The 19,555-nt window shown below is 45.1% G+C and overlaps 15 non-coding genes across 15 annotated transcripts; all 15 read right to left on the bottom strand.

The window, feature by feature from the left end:
• Positions 1–85: 85 nt before the first annotated feature.
• LOC141194558 (U2 spliceosomal RNA) lies at positions 86–276 on the bottom strand. Its single transcript, XR_012267181.1, has one exon. It is a non-coding gene; the product is annotated as a U2 spliceosomal RNA (small nuclear RNA).
• Positions 277–1,397: 1,121 nt separating this feature from the next.
• On the bottom strand, positions 1,398–1,588 carry LOC141194557 (U2 spliceosomal RNA). The gene has a single exon (XR_012267180.1). It is a non-coding gene; the product is annotated as a U2 spliceosomal RNA (small nuclear RNA).
• Positions 1,589–2,682: 1,094 nt separating this feature from the next.
• On the bottom strand, positions 2,683–2,873 carry LOC141194556 (U2 spliceosomal RNA). The gene has a single exon (XR_012267179.1). It is a non-coding gene; the product is annotated as a U2 spliceosomal RNA (small nuclear RNA).
• Positions 2,874–3,998: 1,125 nt separating this feature from the next.
• LOC141195887 (U2 spliceosomal RNA) lies at positions 3,999–4,189 on the bottom strand. The gene has a single exon (XR_012268458.1). It is a non-coding gene; the product is annotated as a U2 spliceosomal RNA (small nuclear RNA).
• A 1,121-nt stretch (positions 4,190–5,310) lies between these two features.
• On the bottom strand, positions 5,311–5,501 carry LOC141194555 (U2 spliceosomal RNA). The gene has a single exon (XR_012267178.1). It is a non-coding gene; the product is annotated as a U2 spliceosomal RNA (small nuclear RNA).
• A 1,121-nt stretch (positions 5,502–6,622) lies between these two features.
• On the bottom strand, positions 6,623–6,813 carry LOC141194554 (U2 spliceosomal RNA). The gene has a single exon (XR_012267177.1). It is a non-coding gene; the product is annotated as a U2 spliceosomal RNA (small nuclear RNA).
• Positions 6,814–7,931: 1,118 nt separating this feature from the next.
• LOC141194553 (U2 spliceosomal RNA) lies at positions 7,932–8,122 on the bottom strand. The gene has a single exon (XR_012267176.1). It is a non-coding gene; the product is annotated as a U2 spliceosomal RNA (small nuclear RNA).
• A 1,121-nt stretch (positions 8,123–9,243) lies between these two features.
• On the bottom strand, positions 9,244–9,434 carry LOC141194552 (U2 spliceosomal RNA). The gene has a single exon (XR_012267175.1). It is a non-coding gene; the product is annotated as a U2 spliceosomal RNA (small nuclear RNA).
• A 1,122-nt stretch (positions 9,435–10,556) lies between these two features.
• LOC141194551 (U2 spliceosomal RNA) lies at positions 10,557–10,747 on the bottom strand. The gene has a single exon (XR_012267174.1). It is a non-coding gene; the product is annotated as a U2 spliceosomal RNA (small nuclear RNA).
• Positions 10,748–11,871: 1,124 nt separating this feature from the next.
• Positions 11,872–12,062, bottom strand: LOC141194550 (U2 spliceosomal RNA). The gene has a single exon (XR_012267173.1). It is a non-coding gene; the product is annotated as a U2 spliceosomal RNA (small nuclear RNA).
• A 1,120-nt stretch (positions 12,063–13,182) lies between these two features.
• On the bottom strand, positions 13,183–13,373 carry LOC141196064 (U2 spliceosomal RNA). The gene has a single exon (XR_012268631.1). It is a non-coding gene; the product is annotated as a U2 spliceosomal RNA (small nuclear RNA).
• Positions 13,374–14,493: 1,120 nt separating this feature from the next.
• LOC141194549 (U2 spliceosomal RNA) lies at positions 14,494–14,684 on the bottom strand. Its single transcript, XR_012267172.1, has one exon. It is a non-coding gene; the product is annotated as a U2 spliceosomal RNA (small nuclear RNA).
• Positions 14,685–15,804: 1,120 nt separating this feature from the next.
• LOC141194547 (U2 spliceosomal RNA) lies at positions 15,805–15,995 on the bottom strand. Its single transcript, XR_012267170.1, has one exon. It is a non-coding gene; the product is annotated as a U2 spliceosomal RNA (small nuclear RNA).
• Positions 15,996–17,115: 1,120 nt separating this feature from the next.
• LOC141194546 (U2 spliceosomal RNA) lies at positions 17,116–17,306 on the bottom strand. The gene has a single exon (XR_012267169.1). It is a non-coding gene; the product is annotated as a U2 spliceosomal RNA (small nuclear RNA).
• A 1,120-nt stretch (positions 17,307–18,426) lies between these two features.
• On the bottom strand, positions 18,427–18,617 carry LOC141194545 (U2 spliceosomal RNA). Its single transcript, XR_012267168.1, has one exon. It is a non-coding gene; the product is annotated as a U2 spliceosomal RNA (small nuclear RNA).
• Between the last annotated feature and the right edge of the window lie 938 nt (positions 18,618–19,555).

Genomic DNA, 19,555 nt, shown 5'->3' with positions numbered 1-19,555 from the left:
AGTCCATCCCAAAATCCGACAAACAAGCAAAATGAACAAAAAGCATTGAATTCAATTCTTTCTGATTTTAGAAACTGCATTAAAGAAGGGGTGCACCGGTCCTGGAGATACTGCAATACCAGGTCAATGCGTGGAGTGGACAGAGCAAGCTCTTTTTCCATCTCCCTGTTCTAAAAATCCATTTAATATATGGTCCCCAGATAGGGGACGTATCAGATATTAAACTGATAAGAACAGATACTACACTTGATCTTAGCCAAAAGGCCGAGAAGCGATAACCAGAATTGGTTTCCGACTACGGTGCCACCCAAGGATTCTGAAAAGTCCATTTGTGGAGATGGCCACCTGGACTCCCGTTAAGAAGACATGCTGTCAACCTCTAGATCCCTCACATGCCTGCACTTTTCGGCTTGCTGCTGCTGCAATCCACGCGTTTTAGATCTGCATAACTCCACCTCTTTTAGCACAGTACCCTCAACCCCCGGCTGTTCCCACCCGCCTCAACACCGTTGGAAGGGAGGAGAACCAATTAAGGCGGGGGGGGCGGTGGAACGAGCAGCTGTCTACCCTTAGCAGGAGGGTTGCTGATTAATTACCTCTCCTGCTGCTGCTGCTGCTGGCTGTCCAGCAGCAGACTGAAGGTGGCTGCTGCTGTGCGCAGGTATATAAAGGCTCAGAGCCTATTATGACACGCGCAGCCAGCGTTCCATTGCCACATTCCGTCTACTGCAGGCGGGATACCTGGATGGCTGAATGTCACTGAGAAGCTCACAGAGACCGCCATAAGCAACAGTTTAAAAGAATGCCACAGACTAATCAACCAAACTTTTTGGGTTGGTTTCTCTTTTATAGTCTGCAGGCATTAAATGAAAGAAGTCAGTGTTCCAGCAGAGGGAGACAACGTTTCAGAAAAGGCATTGTAGCAAACCAAAAAAGAAATTTTAAGCGCAGCAGAGTAACCAGCTCACATACCTGTTAGCTCAGGTGAGTTTAAAAGGCTGCTGTTGATAACAAGGGCATTTGCTAAATAGATGGTGTGTGTGCAACAATATACTGAAAGGTCAATTATATTGTGCAGCTTATCTCACCACCTGTAGTTATTTAGGTGAAAGCTCCAAAATGCTTGCCTAATATGTCTGTTTATCCAAAAGGAAGTATAGAGGGAGAGCTAGATAGATAGCATTGCATTACATTACATTACATGGCAATGCAATGCACAGTTGCTGAAGTTGAACCAAAATGAGCTTGTCATCTGGCTTCTGCAACTTTTAACATGAAAAATCCAATGAGGAGAAGAAAAGCAAAGCCAAAGAGTCCATCCCAAAATCCGACAAACAAGCAAAATGAACAAAAAGCATTGAATTCAATTCTTTCTGATTTTAGAAACTGCATTAAAGAAGGGGTGCACCGGTCCTGGAGATACTGCAATACCAGGTCAATGCGTGGAGTGGACAGAGCAAGCTCTTTTTCCATCTCCCTGTTCTAAAAATCCATTTAATATATGGTCCCCAGATAGGGGACGTATCAGATATTAAACTGATAAGAACAGATACTACACTTGATCTTAGCCAAAAGGCCGAGAAGCGATAACCAGAATTGGTTTCCGACTACGGTGCCACCCAAGGATTCTGAAAAGTCCATTTGTGGAGATGGCCACCTGGACTCCCGTTAAGAAGACATGCTGTCAACCTCTAGATCCCTCACATGCCTGCACTTTTCGGCTTGCTGCTGCTGCAATCCACGCGTTTTAGATCTGCATAACTCCACCTCTTTTAGCACAGTACCCTCAACCCCCGGCTGTTCCCACCCGCCTCAACACCGTTGGAAGGGAGTGGAACGAGCAGCTGTCTACCCTTAGCAGGAGGGTTGCTGATTAATTACCTCTCCTGCTGCTGCTGCTGCTGGCTGTCCAGCAGCAGACTGAAGGTGGCTGCTGCTGTGCGCAGGTATATAAAGGCTCAGAGCCTATTATGACACGCGCAGCCAGCGTTCCATTGCCACATTCCGTCTACTGCAGGCGGGATACCTGGATGGCTGAATGTCACTGAGAAGCTCACAGAGACCGCCATAAGCAACAGTTTAAAAGAATGCCACAGACTAATCAACCAAACTTTTTGGGTTGGTTTCTCTTTTATAGTCTGCAGGCATTAAATGAAAGAAGTCAGTGTTCCAGCAGAGGGAGACAACGTTTCAGAAAAGGCATTGTAGCAAACCAAAAAAGAAATTTTAAGCGCAGCAGAGTAACCAGCTCACATACCTGTTAGCTCAGGTGAGTTTAAAAGGCTGCTGTTGATAACAAGGGCATTTGCTAAATAGATGGTGTGTGTGCAACAATATACTGAAAGGTCAATTATATTGTGCAGCTTATCTCACCACCTGTAGTTATTTAGGTGAAAGCTCCAAAATGCTTGCCTAATATGTCTGTTTATCCAAAAGGAAGTATAGAGGGAGAGCTAGATAGATAGCATTGCATTACATTACATTACATGGCAATGCAATGCACAGTTGCTGAAGTTGAACCAAAATGAGCTTGTCATCTGGCTTCTGCAACTTTTAACATGAAAAATCCAATGAGGAGAAGAAAAGCAAAGCCAAAGAGTCCATCCCAAAATCCGACAAACAAGCAAAATGAACAAAAAGCATTGAATTCAATTCTTTCTGATTTTAGAAACTGCATTAAAGAAGGGGTGCACCGGTCCTGGAGATACTGCAATACCAGGTCAATGCGTGGAGTGGACAGAGCAAGCTCTTTTTCCATCTCCCTGTTCTAAAAATCCATTTAATATATGGTCCCCAGATAGGGGACGTATCAGATATTAAACTGATAAGAACAGATACTACACTTGATCTTAGCCAAAAGGCCGAGAAGCGATAACCAGAATTGGTTTCCGACTACGGTGCCACCCAAGGATTCTGAAAAGTCCATTTGTGGAGATGGCCACCTGGACTCCCGTTAAGAAGACATGCTGTCAACCTCTAGATCCCTCACATGCCTGCACTTTTCGGCTTGCTGCTGCTGCAATCCACGCGTTTTAGATCTGCATAACTCCACCTCTTTTAGCACAGTACCCTCAACCCCCGGCTGTTCCCACCCGCCTCAACACCGTTGGAAGGGAGGAGAACCAATTAAGGCGGGGGGGGGGGGGGGTGGAACGAGCAGCTGTCTACCCTTAGCAGGAGGGTTGCTGATTAATTACCTCTCCTGCTGCTGCTGCTGCTGGCTGTCCAGCAGCAGACTGAAGGTGGCTGCTGCTGTGCGCAGGTATATAAAGGCTCAGAGCCTATTATGACACGTGCAGCCAGCGTTCCATTGCCACATTCCGTCTACTGCAGGCGGGATACCTGGATGGCTGAATGTCACTGAGAAGCTCACAGAGACCGCCATAAGCAACAGTTTAAAAGAATGCCACAGACTAATCAACCAAACTTTTTGGGTTGGTTTCTCTTTTATAGTCTGCAGGCATTAAATGAAAGAAGTCAGTGTTCCAGCAGAGGGAGACAACGTTTCAGAAAAGGCATTGTAGCAAACCAAAAAAGAAATTTTAAGCGCAGCAGAGTAACCAGCTCACATACCTGTTAGCTCAGGTGAGTTTAAAAGGCTGCTGTTGATAACAAGGGCATTTGCTAAATAGATGGTGTGTGTGCAACAATATACTGAAAGGTCAATTATATTGTGCAGCTTATCTCACCACCTGTAGTTATTTAGGTGAAAGCTCCAAAATGCTTGCCTAATATGTCTGTTTATCCAAAAGGAAGTATAGAGGGAGAGCTAGATAGATAGCATTGCATTACATTACATTACATGGCAATGCAATGCACAGTTGCTGAAGTTGAACCAAAATGAGCTTGTCATCTGGCTTCTGCAACTTTTAACATGAAAAATCCAATGAGGAGAAGAAAAGCAAAGCCAAAGAGTCCATCCCAAAATCCGACAAACAAGCAAAATGAACAAAAAGCATTGAATTCAATTCTTTCTGATTTTAGAAACTGCATTAAAGAAGGGGTGCACCGGTCCTGGAGATACTGCAATACCAGGTCAATGCGTGGAGTGGACAGAGCAAGCTCTTTTTCCATCTCCCTGTTCTAAAAATCCATTTAATATATGGTCCCCAGATAAGGGACGTATCAGATATTAAACTGATAAGAACAGATACTACACTTGATCTTAGCCAAAAGGCCGAGAAGCGATAACCAGAATTGGTTTCCGACTACGGTGCCACCCAAGGATTCTGAAAAGTCCATTTGTGGAGATGGCCACCTGGACTCCCGTTAAGAAGACATGCTGTCAACCTCTAGATCCCTCACATGCCTGCACTTTTCGGCTTGCTGCTGCTGCAATCCACGCGTTTTAGATCTGCATAACTCCACCTCTTTTAGCACAGTACCCTCAACCCCCGGCTGTTCCCACCCGCCTCAACACCGTTGGAAGGGAGGAGAACCAATTAAGGCGGGGGGGGCGGTGGAACGAGCAGCTGTCTACCCTTAGCAGGAGGGTTGCTGATTAATTACCTCTCCTGCTGCTGCTGCTGCTGGCTGTCCAGCAGCAGACTGAAGGTGGCTGCTGCTGTGCGCAGGTATATAAAGGCTCAGAGCCTATTATGACACGCGCAGCCAGCGTTCCATTGCCACATTCCGTCTACTGCAGGCGGGATACCTGGATGGCTGAATGTCACTGAGAAGCTCACAGAGACCGCCATAAGCAACAGTTTAGAAGAATGCCACAGACTAATCAACCAAACTTTTTGGGTTGGTTTCTCTTTTATAGTCTGCAGGCATTAAATGAAAGAAGTCAGTGTTCCAGCAGAGGGAGACAACGTTTCAGAAAAGGCATTGTAGCAAACCAAAAAAGAAATTTTAAGCGCAGCAGAGTAACCAGCTCACATACCTGTTAGCTCAGGTGAGTTTAAAAGGCTGCTGTTGATAACAAGGGCATTTGCTAAATAGATGGTGTGTGTGCAACAATATACTGAAAGGTCAATTATATTGTGCAGCTTATCTCACCACCTGTAGTTATTTAGGTGAAAGCTCCAAAATGCTTGCCTAATATGTCTGTTTATCCAAAAGGAAGTATAGAGGGAGAGCTAGATAGATAGCATTGCATTACATTACATTACATGGCAATGCAATGCACAGTTGCTGAAGTTGAACCAAAATGAGCTTGTCATCTGGCTTCTGCAACTTTTAACATGAAAAATCCAATGAGGAGAAGAAAAGCAAAGCCAAAGAGTCCATCCCAAAATCCGACAAACAAGCAAAATGAACAAAAAGCATTGAATTCAATTCTTTCTGATTTTAGAAACTGCATTAAAGAAGGGGTGCACCGGTCCTGGAGATACTGCAATACCAGGTCAATGCGTGGAGTGGACAGAGCAAGCTCTTTTTCCATCTCCCTGTTCTAAAAATCCATTTAATATATGGTCCCCAGATAGGGGACGTATCAGATATTAAACTGATAAGAACAGATACTACACTTGATCTTAGCCAAAAGGCCGAGAAGCGATAACCAGAATTGGTTTCCGACTACGGTGCCACCCAAGGATTCTGAAAAGTCCATTTGTGGAGATGGCCACCTGGACTCCCGTTAAGAAGACATGCTGTCAACCTCTAGATCCCTCACATGCCTGCACTTTTCGGCTTGCTGCTGCTGCAATCCACGCGTTTTAGATCTGCATAACTCCACCTCTTTTAGCACAGTACCCTCAACCCCCGGCTGTTCCCACCCGCCTCAACACCGTTGGAAGGGAGGAGAACCAATTAAGGCGGGGGGGGGGGTGGAACGAGCAGCTGTCTACCCTTAGCAGGAGGGTTGCTGATTAATTACCTCTCCTGCTGCTGCTGCTGCTGGCTGTCCAGCAGCAGACTGAAGGTGGCTGCTGCTGTGCGCAGGTATATAAAGGCTCAGAGCCTATTATGACACGTGCAGCCAGCGTTCCATTGCCACATTCCGTCTACTGCAGGCGGGATACCTGGATGGCTGAATGTCACTGAGAAGCTCACAGAGACCGCCATAAGCAACAGTTTAAAAGAATGCCACAGACTAATCAACCAAACTTTTTGGGTTGGTTTCTCTTTTATAGTCTGCAGGCATTAAATGAAAGAAGTCAGTGTTCCAGCAGAGGGAGACAACGTTTCAGAAAAGGCATTGTAGCAAACCAAAAATGAAATTTTAAGCGCAGCAGAGTAACCAGCTCACATACCTGTTAGCTCAGGTGAGTTTAAAAGGCTGCTGTTGATAACAAGGGCATTTGCTAAATAGATGGTGTGTGTGCAACAATATACTGAAAGGTCAATTATATTGTGCAGCTTATCTCACCACCTGTAGTTATTTAGGTGAAAGCTCCAAAATGCTTGCCTAATATGTCTGTTTATCCAAAAGGAAGTATAGAGGGAGAGCTAGATAGATAGCATTGCATTACATTACATTACATGGCAATGCAATGCACAGTTGCTGAAGTTGAACCAAAATGAGCTTGTCATCTGGCTTCTGCAACTTTTAACATGAAAAATCCAATGAGGAGAAGAAAAGCAAAGCCAAAGAGTCCATCCCAAAATCCGACAAACAAGCAAAATGAACAAAAAGCATTGAATTCAATTCTTTCTGATTTTAGAAACTGCATTAAAGAAGGGGTGCACCGGTCCTGGAGATACTGCAATACCAGGTCAATGCGTGGAGTGGACAGAGCAAGCTCTTTTTCCATCTCCCTGTTCTAAAAATCCATTTAATATATGGTCCCCAGATAGGGGACGTATCAGATATTAAACTGATAAGAACAGATACTACACTTGATCTTAGCCAAAAGGCCGAGAAGCGATAACCAGAATTGGTTTCCGACTACGGTGCCACCCAAGGATTCTGAAAAGTCCATTTGTGGAGATGGCCACCTGGACTCCCGTTAAGAAGACATGCTGTCAACCTCTAGATCCCTCACATGCCTGCACTTTTCGGCTTGCTGCTGCTGCAATCCACGCGTTTTAGATCTGCATAACTCCACCTCTTTTAGCACAGTACCCTCAACCCCCGGCTGTTCCCACCCGCCTCAACACCGTTGGAAGGGAGGAGAACCAATTAAGGCGGGGGGGGCGGTGGAACGAGCAGCTGTCTACCCTTAGCAGGAGGGTTGCTGATTAATTACCTCTCCTGCTGCTGCTGCTGGCTGTCCAGCAGCAGACTGAAGGTGGCTGCTGCTGTGCGCAGGTATATAAAGGCTCAGAGCCTATTATGACACGCGCAGCCAGCGTTCCATTGCCACATTCCGTCTACTGCAGGCGGGATACCTGGATGGCTGAATGTCACTGAGAAGCTCACAGAGACCGCCATAAGCAACAGTTTAAAAGAATGCCACAGACTAATCAACCAAACTTTTTGGGTTGGTTTCTCTTTTATAGTCTGCAGGCATTAAATGAAAGAAGTCAGTGTTCCAGCAGAGGGAGACAACGTTTCAGAAAAGGCATTGTAGCAAACCAAAAAAGAAATTTTAAGCGCAGCAGAGTAACCAGCTCACATACCTGTTAGCTCAGGTGAGTTTAAAAGGCTGCTGTTGATAACAAGGGCATTTGCTAAATAGATGGTGTGTGTGCAACAATATACTGAAAGGTCAATTATATTGTGCAGCTTATCTCACCACCTGTAGTTATTTAGGTGAAAGCTCCAAAATGCTTGCCTAATATGTCTGTTTATCCAAAAGGAAGTATAGAGGGAGAGCTAGATAGATAGCATTGCATTACATTACATTACATGGCAATGCAATGCACAGTTGCTGAAGTTGAACCAAAATGAGCTTGTCATCTGGCTTCTGCAACTTTTAACATGAAAAATCCAATGAGGAGAAGAAAAGCAAAGCCAAAGAGTCCATCCCAAAATCCGACAAACAAGCAAAATGAACAAAAAGCATTGAATTCAATTCTTTCTGATTTTAGAAACTGCATTAAAGAAGGGGTGCACCGGTCCTGGAGATACTGCAATACCAGGTCAATGCGTGGAGTGGACAGAGCAAGCTCTTTTTCCATCTCCCTGTTCTAAAAATCCATTTAATATATGGTCCCCAGATAGGGGACGTATCAGATATTAAACTGATAAGAACAGATACTACACTTGATCTTAGCCAAAAGGCCGAGAAGCGATAACCAGAATTGGTTTCCGACTACGGTGCCACCCAAGGATTCTGAAAAGTCCATTTGTGGAGATGGCCACCTGGACTCCCGTTAAGAAGACATGCTGTCAACCTCTAGATCCCTCACATGCCTGCACTTTTCGGCTTGCTGCTGCTGCAATCCACGCGTTTTAGATCTGCATAACTCCACCTCTTTTAGCACAGTACCCTCAACCCCCGGCTGTTCCCACCCGCCTCAACACCGTTGGAAGGGAGGAGAACCAATTAAGGCGGGGGGGGGGGTGGAACGAGCAGCTGTCTACCCTTAGCAGGAAGGTTGCTGATTAATTACCTCTCCTGCTGCTGCTGCTGCTGGCTGTCCAGCAGCAGACTGAAGGTTGCTGCTGCTGTGCGCAGGTATATAAAGGCTCAGAGCCTATTATGACACGCGCAGCCAGCGTTCCATTGCCACATTCCGTCTACTGCAGGCGGGATACCTGGATGGCTGAATGTCACTGAGAAGCTCACAGAGACCGCCATAAGCAACAGTTTAAAAGAATGCCACAGACTAATCAACCAAACTTTTTGGGTTGGTTTCTCTTTTATAGTCTGCAGGCATTAAATGAAAGAAGTCAGTGTTCCAGCAGAGGGAGACAACGTTTCAGAAAAGGCATTGTAGCAAACCAAAAAAGAAATTTTAAGCGCAGCAGAGTAACCAGCTCACATACCTGTTAGCTCAGGTGAGTTTAAAAGGCTACTGTTGATAACAAGGGCATTTGCTAAATAGATGGTGTGTGTGCAACAATATACTGAAAGGTCAATTATATTGTGCAGCTTATCTCACCACCTGTAGTTATTTAGGTGAAAGCTCCAAAATGCTTGCCTAATATGTCTGTTTATCCAAAAGGAAGTATAGAGGGAGAGCTAGATAGATAGCATTGCATTACATTACATTACATGGCAATGCAATGCACAGTTGCTGAAGTTGAACCAAAATGAGCTTGTCATCTGGCTTCTGCAACTTTTAACATGAAAAATCCAATGAGGAGAAGAAAAGCAAAGCCAAAGAGTCCATCCCAAAATCCGACAAACAAGCAAAATGAACAAAAAGCATTGAATTCAATTCTTTCTGATTTTAGAAACTGCATTAAAGAAGGGGTGCACCGGTCCTGGAGATACTGCAATACCAGGTCAATGCGTGGAGTGGACAGAGCAAGCTCTTTTTCCATCTCCCTGTTCTAAAAATCCATTTAATATATGGTCCCCAGATAGGGGACGTATCAGATATTAAACTGATAAGAACAGATACTACACTTGATCTTAGCCAAAAGGCCGAGAAGCGATAACCAGAATTGGTTTCCGACTACGGTGCCACCCAAGGATTCTGAAAAGTCCATTTGTGGAGATGGCCACCTGGACTCCCGTTAAGAAGACATGCTGTCAACCTCTAGATCCCTCACATGCCTGCACTTTTCGGCTTGCTGCTGCTGCAATCCACGCGTTTTAGATCTGCATAACTCCACCTCTTTTAGCACAGTACCCTCAACCCCCGGCTGTTCCCACCCGCCTCAACACCGTTGGAAGGGAGGAGAACCAATTAAGGCGGGGGGGGGGGGTGGAACGAGCAGCTGTCTACCCTTAGCAGGAGGGTTGCTGATTAATTACCTCTCCTGCTGCTGCTGCTGCTGGCTGTCCAGCAGCAGACTGAAGGTTGCTGCTGCTGTGCGCAGGTATATAAAGGCTCAGAGCCTATTATGACACGCGCAGCCAGCGTTCCATTGCCACATTCCGTCTACTGCAGGCGGGATACCTGGATGGCTGAATGTCACTGAGAAGCTCACAGAGACCGCCATAAGCAACAGTTTAAAAGAATGCCACAGACTAATCAACCAAACTTTTTGGGTTGGTTTCTCTTTTATAGTCTGCAGGCATTAAATGAAAGAAGTCAGTGTTCCAGCAGAGGGAGACAACGTTTCAGAAAAGGCATTGTAGCAAACCAAAAAAGAAATTTTAAGCGCAGCAGAGTAACCAGCTCACATACCTGTTAGCTCAGGTGAGTTTAAAAGGCTGCTGTTGATAACAAGGGCATTTGCTAAATAGATGGTGTGTGTGCAACAATATACTGAAAGGTCAATTATATTGTGCAGCTTATCTCACCACCTGTAGTTATTTAGGTGAAAGCTCCAAAATGCTTGCCTAATATGTCTGTTTATCCAAAAGGAAGTATAGAGGGAGAGCTAGATAGATAGCATTGCATTACATTACATTACATGGCAATGCAATGCACAGTTGCTGAAGTTGAACCAAAATGAGCTTGTCATCTGGCTTCTGCAACTTTTAACATGAAAAATCCAATGAGGAGAAGAAAAGCAAAGCCAAAGAGTCCATCCCAAAATCCGACAAACAAGCAAAATGAACAAAAAGCATTGAATTCAATTCTTTCTGATTTTAGAAACTGCATTAAAGAAGGGGTGCACCGGTCCTGGAGATACTGCAATACCAGGTCAATGCGTGGAGTGGACAGAGCAAGCTCTTTTTCCATCTCCCTGTTCTAAAAATCCATTTAATATATGGTCCCCAGATAGGGGACGTATCAGATATTAAACTGATAAGAACAGATACTACACTTGATCTTAGCCAAAAGGCCGAGAAGCGATAACCAGAATTGGTTTCCGACTACGGTGCCACCCAAGGATTCTGAAAAGTCCATTTGTGGAGATGGCCTCCTGGACTCCCGTTAAGAAGACATGCTGTCAACCTCTAGATCCCTCACATGCCTGCACTTTTCGGCTTGCTGCTGCTGCAATCCACGCGTTTTAGATCTGCATAACTCCACCTCTTTTAGCACAGTACCCTCAACCCCCGGCTGTTCCCACCCGCCTCAACACCGTTGGAAGGGAGGAGAACCAATTAAGGCGGGGGGGGGGGGGGTGGAACGAGCAGCTGTCTACCCTTAGCAGGAGGGTTGCTGATTAATTACCTCTCCTGCTGCTGCTGCTGCTGGCTGTCCAGTAGCAGACTGAAGGTGGCTGCTGCTGTGCGCAGTTATATAAAGGCTCAGAGCCTATTATGACACGCGCAGCCAGCGTTCCATTGCCACATTCCGTCTACTGCAGGCGGGATACCTGGATGGCTGAATGTCACTGAGAAGCTCACAGAGACCGCCATAAGCAACAGTTTAAAAGAATGCCACAGACTAATCAACCAAACTTTTTGGGTTGGTTTCTCTTTTATAGTCTGCAGGCATTAAATGAAAGAAGTCAGTGTTCCAGCAGAGGGAGACAACGTTTCAGAAAAGGCATTGTAGCAAACCAAAAAAGAAATTTTAAGCGCAGCAGAGTAACCAGCTCACATACCTGTTAGCTCAGGTGAGTTTAAAAGGCTGCTGTTGATAACAAGGGCATTTGCTAAATAGATGGTGTGTGTGCAACAATATACTGAAAGGTCAATTATATTGTGCAGCTTATCTCACCACCTGTAGTTATTTAGGTGAAAGCTCCAAAATGCTTGCCTAATATGTCTGTTTATCCAAAAGGAAGTATAGAGGGAGAGCTAGATAGATAGCATTGCATTACATTACATTACATGGCAATGCAATGCACAGTTGCTGAAGTTGAACCAAAATGAGCTTGTCATCTGGCTTCTGCAACTTTTAACATGAAAAATCCAATGAGGAGAAGAAAAGCAAAGCCAAAGAGTCCATCCCAAAATCCTACAAACAAGCAAAATGAACAAAAAGCATTGAATTCAATTCTTTCTGATTTTAGAAACTGCATTAAAGAAGGGGTGCACCGGTCCTGGAGATACTGCAATACCAGGTCAATGCGTGGAGTGGACAGAGCAAGCTCTTTTTCCATCTCCCTGTTCTAAAAATCCATTTAATATATGGTCCCCAGATAGGGGACGTATCAGATATTAAACTGATAAGAACAGATACTACACTTGATCTTAGCCAAAAGGCCGAGAAGCGATAACCAGAATTGGTTTCCGACTACGGTGCCACCCAAGGATTCTGAAAAGTCCATTTGTGGAGATGGCCACCTGGACTCCCGTTAAGAAGACATGCTGTCAACCTCTAGATCCCTCACATGCCTGCACTTTTCGGCTTGCTGCTGCTGCAATCCACGCGTTTTAGATCTGCATAACTCCACCTCTTTTAGCACAGTACCCTCAAAACCCGGCTGTTCCCACCCGCCTCAACACCGTTGGAAGGGAGGAGAACCAATTAAGGCGGGGGGGGGGTGGAACGAGCAGCTGTCTACCCTTAGCAGGAGGGTTGCTGATTAATTACCTCTCCTGCTGCTGCTGCTGCTGGCTGTCCAGCAGCAGACTGAAGGTGGCTGCTGCTGTGCGCAGGTATATAAAGGCTCAGAGCCTATTATGACACGCGCAGCCAGCGTTCCATTGCCACATTCCGTCTACTGCAGGCGGGATACCTGGATGGCTGAATGTCACTGAGAAGCTCACAGAGACCGCCATAAGCAACAGTTTAAAAGAATGCCACAGACTAATCAACCAAACTTTTTGGGTTGGTTTCTCTTTTATAGTCTGCAGGCATTAAATGAAAGAAGTCAGTGTTCCAGCAGAGGGAGACAACGTTTCAGAAAAGGCATTGTAGCAAACCAAAAAAGAAATTTTAAGCGCAGCAGAGTAACCAGCTCACATACCTGTTAGCTCAGGTGAGTTTAAAAGGCTGCTGTTGATAACAAGGGCATTTGCTAAATAGATGGTGTGTGTGCAACAATATACTGAAAGGTCAATTATATTGTGCAGCTTATCTCACCACCTGTAGTTATTTAGGTGAAAGCTCCAAAATGCTTGCCTAATATGTCTGTTTATCCAAAAGGAAGTATAGAGGGAGAGCTAGATAGATAGCATTGCATTACATTACATTACATGGCAATGCAATGCACAGTTGCTGAAGTTGAACCAAAATGAGCTTGTCATCTGGCTTCTGCAACTTTTAACATGAAAAATCCAATGAGGAGAAGAAAAGCAAAGCCAAAGAGTCCATCCCAAAATCCGACAAACAAGCAAAATGAACAAAAAGCATTGAATTCAATTCTTTCTGATTTTAGAAACTGCATTAAAGAAGGGGTGCACCGGTCCTGGAGATACTGCAATACCAGGTCATTGCGTGGAGTGGACAGAGCAAGCTCTTTTTCCATCTCCCTGTTCTAAAAATCCATTTAATATATGGTCCCCAGATAGGGGACGTATCAGATATTAAACTGATAAGAACAGATACTACACTTGATCTTAGCCAAAAGGCCGAGAAGCGATAACCAGAATTGGTTTCCGACTACGGTGCCACCAAAGGATTCTGAAAAGTCCATTTGTGGAGATGGCCTCCTGGACTCCCGTTAAGAAGACATGCTGTCAACCTCTAGATCCCTCACATGCCTGCACTTTTCGGCTTGCTGCTGCTGCAATCCACGCGTTTTAGATCTGCATAACTCCACCTCTTTTAGCACAGTACCCTCAACCCCCGGCTGTTCCCACCCGCCTCAACACCGTTGGAAGGGAGGAGAACCAATTAAGGCGGGGGGGGGGTGGAACGAGCAGCTGTCTACCCTTAGCAGGAGGGTTGCTGATTAATTACCTCTCCTGCTGCTGCTGCTGCTGGCTGTCCAGCAGCAGACTGAAGGTGGCTGCTGCTGTGCGCAGGTATATAAAGGCTCAGAGCCTATTATGACACGCGCAGCCAGCGTTCCATTGCCACATTCCGTCTACTGCAGGCGGGATACCTGGATGGCTGAATGTCACTGAGAAGCTCACAGAGACCGCCATAAGCAACAGTTTAAAAGAATGCCACAGACTAATCAACCAAACTTTTTGGGTTGGTTTCTCTTTTATAGTCTGCAGGCATTAAATGAAAGAAGTCAGTGTTCCAGCAGAGGGAGACAACGTTTCAGAAAAGGCATTGTAGCAAACCAAAAAAGAAATTTTAAGCGCAGCAGAGTAACCAGCTCACATACCTGTTAGCTCAGGTGAGTTTAAAAGGCTGCTGTTGATAACAAGGGCATTTGCTAAATAGATGGTGTGTGTGCAACAATATACTGAAAGGTCAATTATATTGTGCAGCTTATCTCACCACCTGTAGTTATTTAGGTGAAAGCTCCAAAATGCTTGCCTAATATGTCTGTTTATCCAAAAGGAAGTATAGAGGGAGAGCTAGATAGATAGCATTGCATTACATTACATTACATGGCAATGCAATGCACAGTTGCTGAAGTTGAACCAAAATGAGCTTGTCATCTGGCTTCTGCAACTTTTAACATGAAAAATCCAATGAGGAGAAGAAAAGCAAAGCCAAAGAGTCCATCCCAAAATCCGACAAACAAGCAAAATGAACAAAAAGCATTGAATTCAATTCTTTCTGATTTTAGAAACTGCATTAAAGAAGGGGTGCACCGGTCCTGGAGATACTGCAATACCAGGTCAATGCGTGGAGTGGACAGAGCAAGCTCTTTTTCCATCTCCCTGTTCTAAAAATCCATTTAATATATGGTCCCCAGATAGGGGACGTATCAGATATTAAACTGATAAGAACAGATACTACACTTGATCTTAGCCAAAAGGCCGAGAAGCGATAACCAGAATTGGTTTCCGACTACGGTGCCACCCAAGGATTCTGAAAAGTCCATTTGTGGAGATGGCCACCTGGACTCCCGTTAAGAAGACATGCTGTCAACCTCTAGATCCCTCACATGCCTGCACTTTTCGGCTTGCTGCTGCTGCAATCCACGCGTTTTAGATCTGCATAACTCCACCTCTTTTAGCACAGTACCCTCAACCCCCGGCTGTTCCCACCCGCCTCAACACCGTTGGAAGGGAGGAGAACCAATTAAGGCGGGGGGGGGGGGGTGGAACGAGCAGCTGTCTACCCTTAGCAGGAGGGTTGCTGATTAATTACCTCTCCTGCTGCTGCTGCTGGCTGTCCAGCAGCAGACTGAAGGTGGCTGCTGCTGTGCGCAGGTATATAAAGGCTCAGAGCCTATTATGACACGCGCAGCCAGCGTTCCATTGCCACATTCCGTCTACTGCAGGCGGGATACCTGGATGGCTGAATGTCACTGAGAAGCTCACAGAGACCGCCATAAGCAACAGTTTAAAAGAATGCCACAGACTAATCAACCAAACTTTTTGGGTTGGTTTCTCTTTTATAGTCTGCAGGCATTAAATGAAAGAAGTCAGTGTTCCAGCAGAGGGAGACAACGTTTCAGAAAAGGCATTGTAGCAAACCAAAAAAGAAATTTTAAGCGCAGCAGAGTAACCAGCTCACATACCTGTTAGCTCAGGTGAGTTTAAAAGGCTGCTGTTGATAACAAGGGCATTTGCTAAATAGATGGTGTGTGTGCAACAATATACTGAAAGGTCAATTATATTGTGCAGCTTATCTCACCACCTGTAGTTATTTAGGTGAAAGCTCCAAAATGCTTGCCTAATATGTCTGTTTATCCAAAAGGAAGTATAGAGGGAGAGCTAGATAGATAGCATTGCATTACATTACATTACATGGCAATGCAATGCACAGTTGCTGAAGTTGAACCAAAATGAGCTTGTCATCTGGCTTCTGCAACTTTTAACATGAAAAATCCAATGAGGAGAAGAAAAGCAAAGCCAAAGAGTCCATCCCAAAATCCGACAAACAAGCAAAATGAACAAAAAGCATTGAATTCAATTCTTTCTGATTTTAGAAACTGCATTAAAGAAGGGGTGCACCGGTCCTGGAGATACTGCAATACCAGGTCAATGCGTGGAGTGGACAGAGCAAGCTCTTTTTCCATCTCCCTGTTCTAAAAATCCATTTAATATATGGTCCCCAGATAGGGGACGTATCAGATATTAAACTGATAAGAACAGATACTACACTTGATCTTAGCCAAAAGGCCGAGAAGCGATAACCAGAATTGGTTTCCGACTACGGTGCCACCAAAGGATTCTGAAAAGTCCATTTGTGGAGATGGCCTCCTGGACTCCCGTTAAGAAGACATGCTGTCAACCTCTAGATCCCTCACATGCCTGCACTTTTCGGCTTGCTGCTGCTGCAATCCACGCGTTTTAGATCTGCATAACTCCACCTCTTTTAGCACAGTACCCTCAACCCCCGGCTGTTCCCACCCGCCTCAACACCGTTGGAAGGGAGGAGAACCAATTAAGGCGGGGGGGGGGTGGAACGAGCAGCTGTCTACCCTTAGCAGGAGGGTTGCTGATTAATTACCTCTCCTGCTGCTGCTGCTGCTGGCTGTCCAGCAGCAGACTGAAGGTGGCTGCTGCTGTGCGCAGGTATATAAAGGCTCAGAGCCTATTATGACACGCGCAGCCAGCGTTCCATTGCCACATTCCGTCTACTGCAGGCGGGATACCTGGATGGCTGAATGTCACTGAGAAGCTCACAGAGACCGCCATAAGCAACAGTTTAAAAGAATGCCACAGACTAATCAACCAAACTTTTTGGGTTGGTTTCTCTTTTATAGTCTGCAGGCATTAAATGAAAGAAGTCAGTGTTCCAGCAGAGGGAGACAACGTTTCAGAAAAGGCATTGTAGCAAACCAAAAAAGAAATTTTAAGCGCAGCAGAGTAACCAGCTCACATACCTGTTAGCTCAGGTGAGTTTAAAAGGCTGCTGTTGATAACAAGGGCATTTGCTAAATAGATGGTGTGTGTGCAACAATATACTGAAAGGTCAATTATATTGTGCAGCTTATCTCACCACCTGTAGTTATTTAGGTGAAAGCTCCAAAATGCTTGCCTAATATGTCTGTTTATCCAAAAGGAAGTATAGAGGGAGAGCTAGATAGATAGCATTGCATTACATTACATTACATGGCAATGCAATGCACAGTTGCTGAAGTTGAACCAAAATGAGCTTGTCATCTGGCTTCTGCAACTTTTAACATGAAAAATCCAATGAGGAGAAGAAAAGCAAAGCCAAAGAGTCCATCCCAAAATCCGACAAACAAGCAAAATGAACAAAAAGCATTGAATTCAATTCTTTCTGATTTTAGAAACTGCATTAAAGAAGGGGTGCACCGGTCCTGGAGATACTGCAATACCAGGTCAATGCGTGGAGTGGACAGAGCAAGCTCTTTTTCCATCTCCCTGTTCTAAAAATCCATTTAATATATGGTCCCCAGATAGGGGACGTATCAGATATTAAACTGATAAGAACAGATACTACACTTGATCTTAGCCAAAAGGCCGAGAAGCGATAACCAGAATTGGTTTCCGACTACGGTGCCACCAAAGGATTCTGAAAAGTCCATTTGTGGAGATGGCCTCCTGGACTCCCGTTAAGAAGACATGCTGTCAACCTCTAGATCCCTCACATGCCTGCACTTTTCGGCTTGCTGCTGCTGCAATCCACGCGTTTTAGATCTGCATAACTCCACCTCTTTTAGCACAGTACCCTCAACCCCCGGCTGTTCCCACCCGCCTCAACACCGTTGGAAGGGAGGAGAACCAATTAAGGCGGGGGTGGGGTGGAACGAGCAGCTGTCTACCCTTAGCAGGAGGGTTGCTGATTAATTACCTCTCCTGCTGCTGCTGCTACTGGCTGTCCAGCAGCAGACTGAAGGTGGCTGCTGCTGTGCGCAGGTATATAAAGGCTCAGAGCCTATTATGACATGCGCAGCCAGCGTTCCATTGCCACATTCCGTCTACTGCAGGCGGGATACCTGGATGGCTGAATGTCACTGAGAAGCTCACAGAGACCGCCATAAGCAACAGTTTAAAAGAATGCCACAGACTAATCAACCAAACTTTTTGGGTTGGTTTCTCTTTTATAGTCTGCAGGCATTAAATGAAAGAAGTCAGTGTTCCAGCAGAGGGAGACAACGTTTCAGAAAAGGCATTGTAGCAAACCAAAAAAGAAATTTTAAGCGCAGCAGAGTAACCAGCTCACATACCTGTTAGCTCAGGTGAGTTTAAAAGGCTGCTGTTGATAACAAGGGCATTTGCTAAATAGATGGTGTGTGTGCAACAATATACTGAAAGGTCAATTATATTGTGCAGCTTATCTCACCACCTGTAGTTATTTAGGTGAAAGCTCCAAAATGCTTGCCTAATATGTCTGTTTATCCAAAAGGAAGTATAGAGGGAGAGCTAGATAGATAGCATTGCATTACATTACATTACATGGCAATGCAATGCACAGTTGCTGAAGTTGAACCAAAATGAGCTTGTCATCTGGCTTCTGCAACTTTTAACATGAAAAATCCAATGAGGAGAAGAAAAGCAAAGCCAAAGAGTCCATCCCAAAATCCGACAAACAAGCAAAATGAACAAAAAGCATTGAATTCAATTCTTTCTGATTTTAGAAACTGCATTAAAGAAGGGGTGCACCGGTCCTGGAGATACTGCAATACCAGGTCAATGCGTGGAGTGGACAGAGCAAGCTCTTTTTCCATCTCCCTGTTCTAAAAATCCATTTAATATATGGTCCCCAGATAGGGGACGTATCAGATATTAAACTGATAAGAACAGATACTACACTTGATCTTAGCCAAAAGGCCGAGAAGCGATAACCAGAATTGGTTTCCGACTACGGTGCCACCCAAGGATTCTGAAAAGTCCATTTGTGGAGATGGCCTCCTGGACTCCCGTTAAGAAGACATGCTGTCAACCTCTAGATCCCTCACATGCCTGCACTTTTCGGCTTGCTGCTGCTGCAATCCACGCGTTTTAGATCTGCATAACTCCACCTCTTTTAGCACAGTACCCTCAACCCCCGGCTGTTCCCACCCGCCTCAACACCGTTGGAAGGGAGGAGAACCAATTAAGGCGGGGGGGGGGTGGAACGAGCAGCTGTCTACCCTTAGCAGGAGGGTTGCTGATTAATTACCTCTCCTGCTGCTGCTGCTGCTGGCTGTCCAGCAGCAGACTGAAGGTGGCTGCTGCTGTGCGCAGGTATATAAAGGCTCAGAGCCTATTATGACACGCGCAGCCAGCGTTCCATTGCCACATTCCGTCTACTGCAGGCGGGATACCTGGATGGCTGAATGTCACTGAGAAGCTCACAGAGACCGCCATAAGCAACAGTTTAAAAGAATGCCACAGACTAATCAACCAAACTTTTTGGGTTGGTTTCTCTTTTATAGTCTGCAGGCATTAAATGAAAGAAGTCAGTGTTCCAGCAGAGGGAGACAACGTTTCAGAAAAGGCATTGTAGCAAACCAAAAAAGAAATTTTAAGCGCAGCAGAGTAACCAGCTCACATACCTGTTAGCTCAGGTGAGTTTAAAAGGCTGCTGTTGATAACAAGGGCATTTGCTAAATAGATGGTGTGTGTGCAACAATATACTGAAAGGTCAATTATATTGTGCAGCTTATCTCACCACCTGTAGTTATTTAGGTGAAAGCTCCAAAATGCTTGCCTAATATGTCTGTTTATCCAAAAGGAAGTATAGAGGGAGAGCTAGATAGATAGCATTGCATTACATTACATTACATGGCAATGCAATG

Source organism: Phyllobates terribilis, unplaced genomic scaffold (genome assembly GCF_046119375.1).
Source record: "Phyllobates terribilis strain yellow unplaced genomic scaffold, ASM4611937v1 Scaffold_74__1_contigs__length_7073193, whole genome shotgun sequence".
Lineage (NCBI taxonomy): Eukaryota > Metazoa > Chordata > Amphibia > Anura > Dendrobatidae > Phyllobates > Phyllobates terribilis.
The sequence above is the reverse complement of the archived record's forward strand: the minus strand, read 5'-3'. Positions and strand labels throughout refer to the sequence as shown.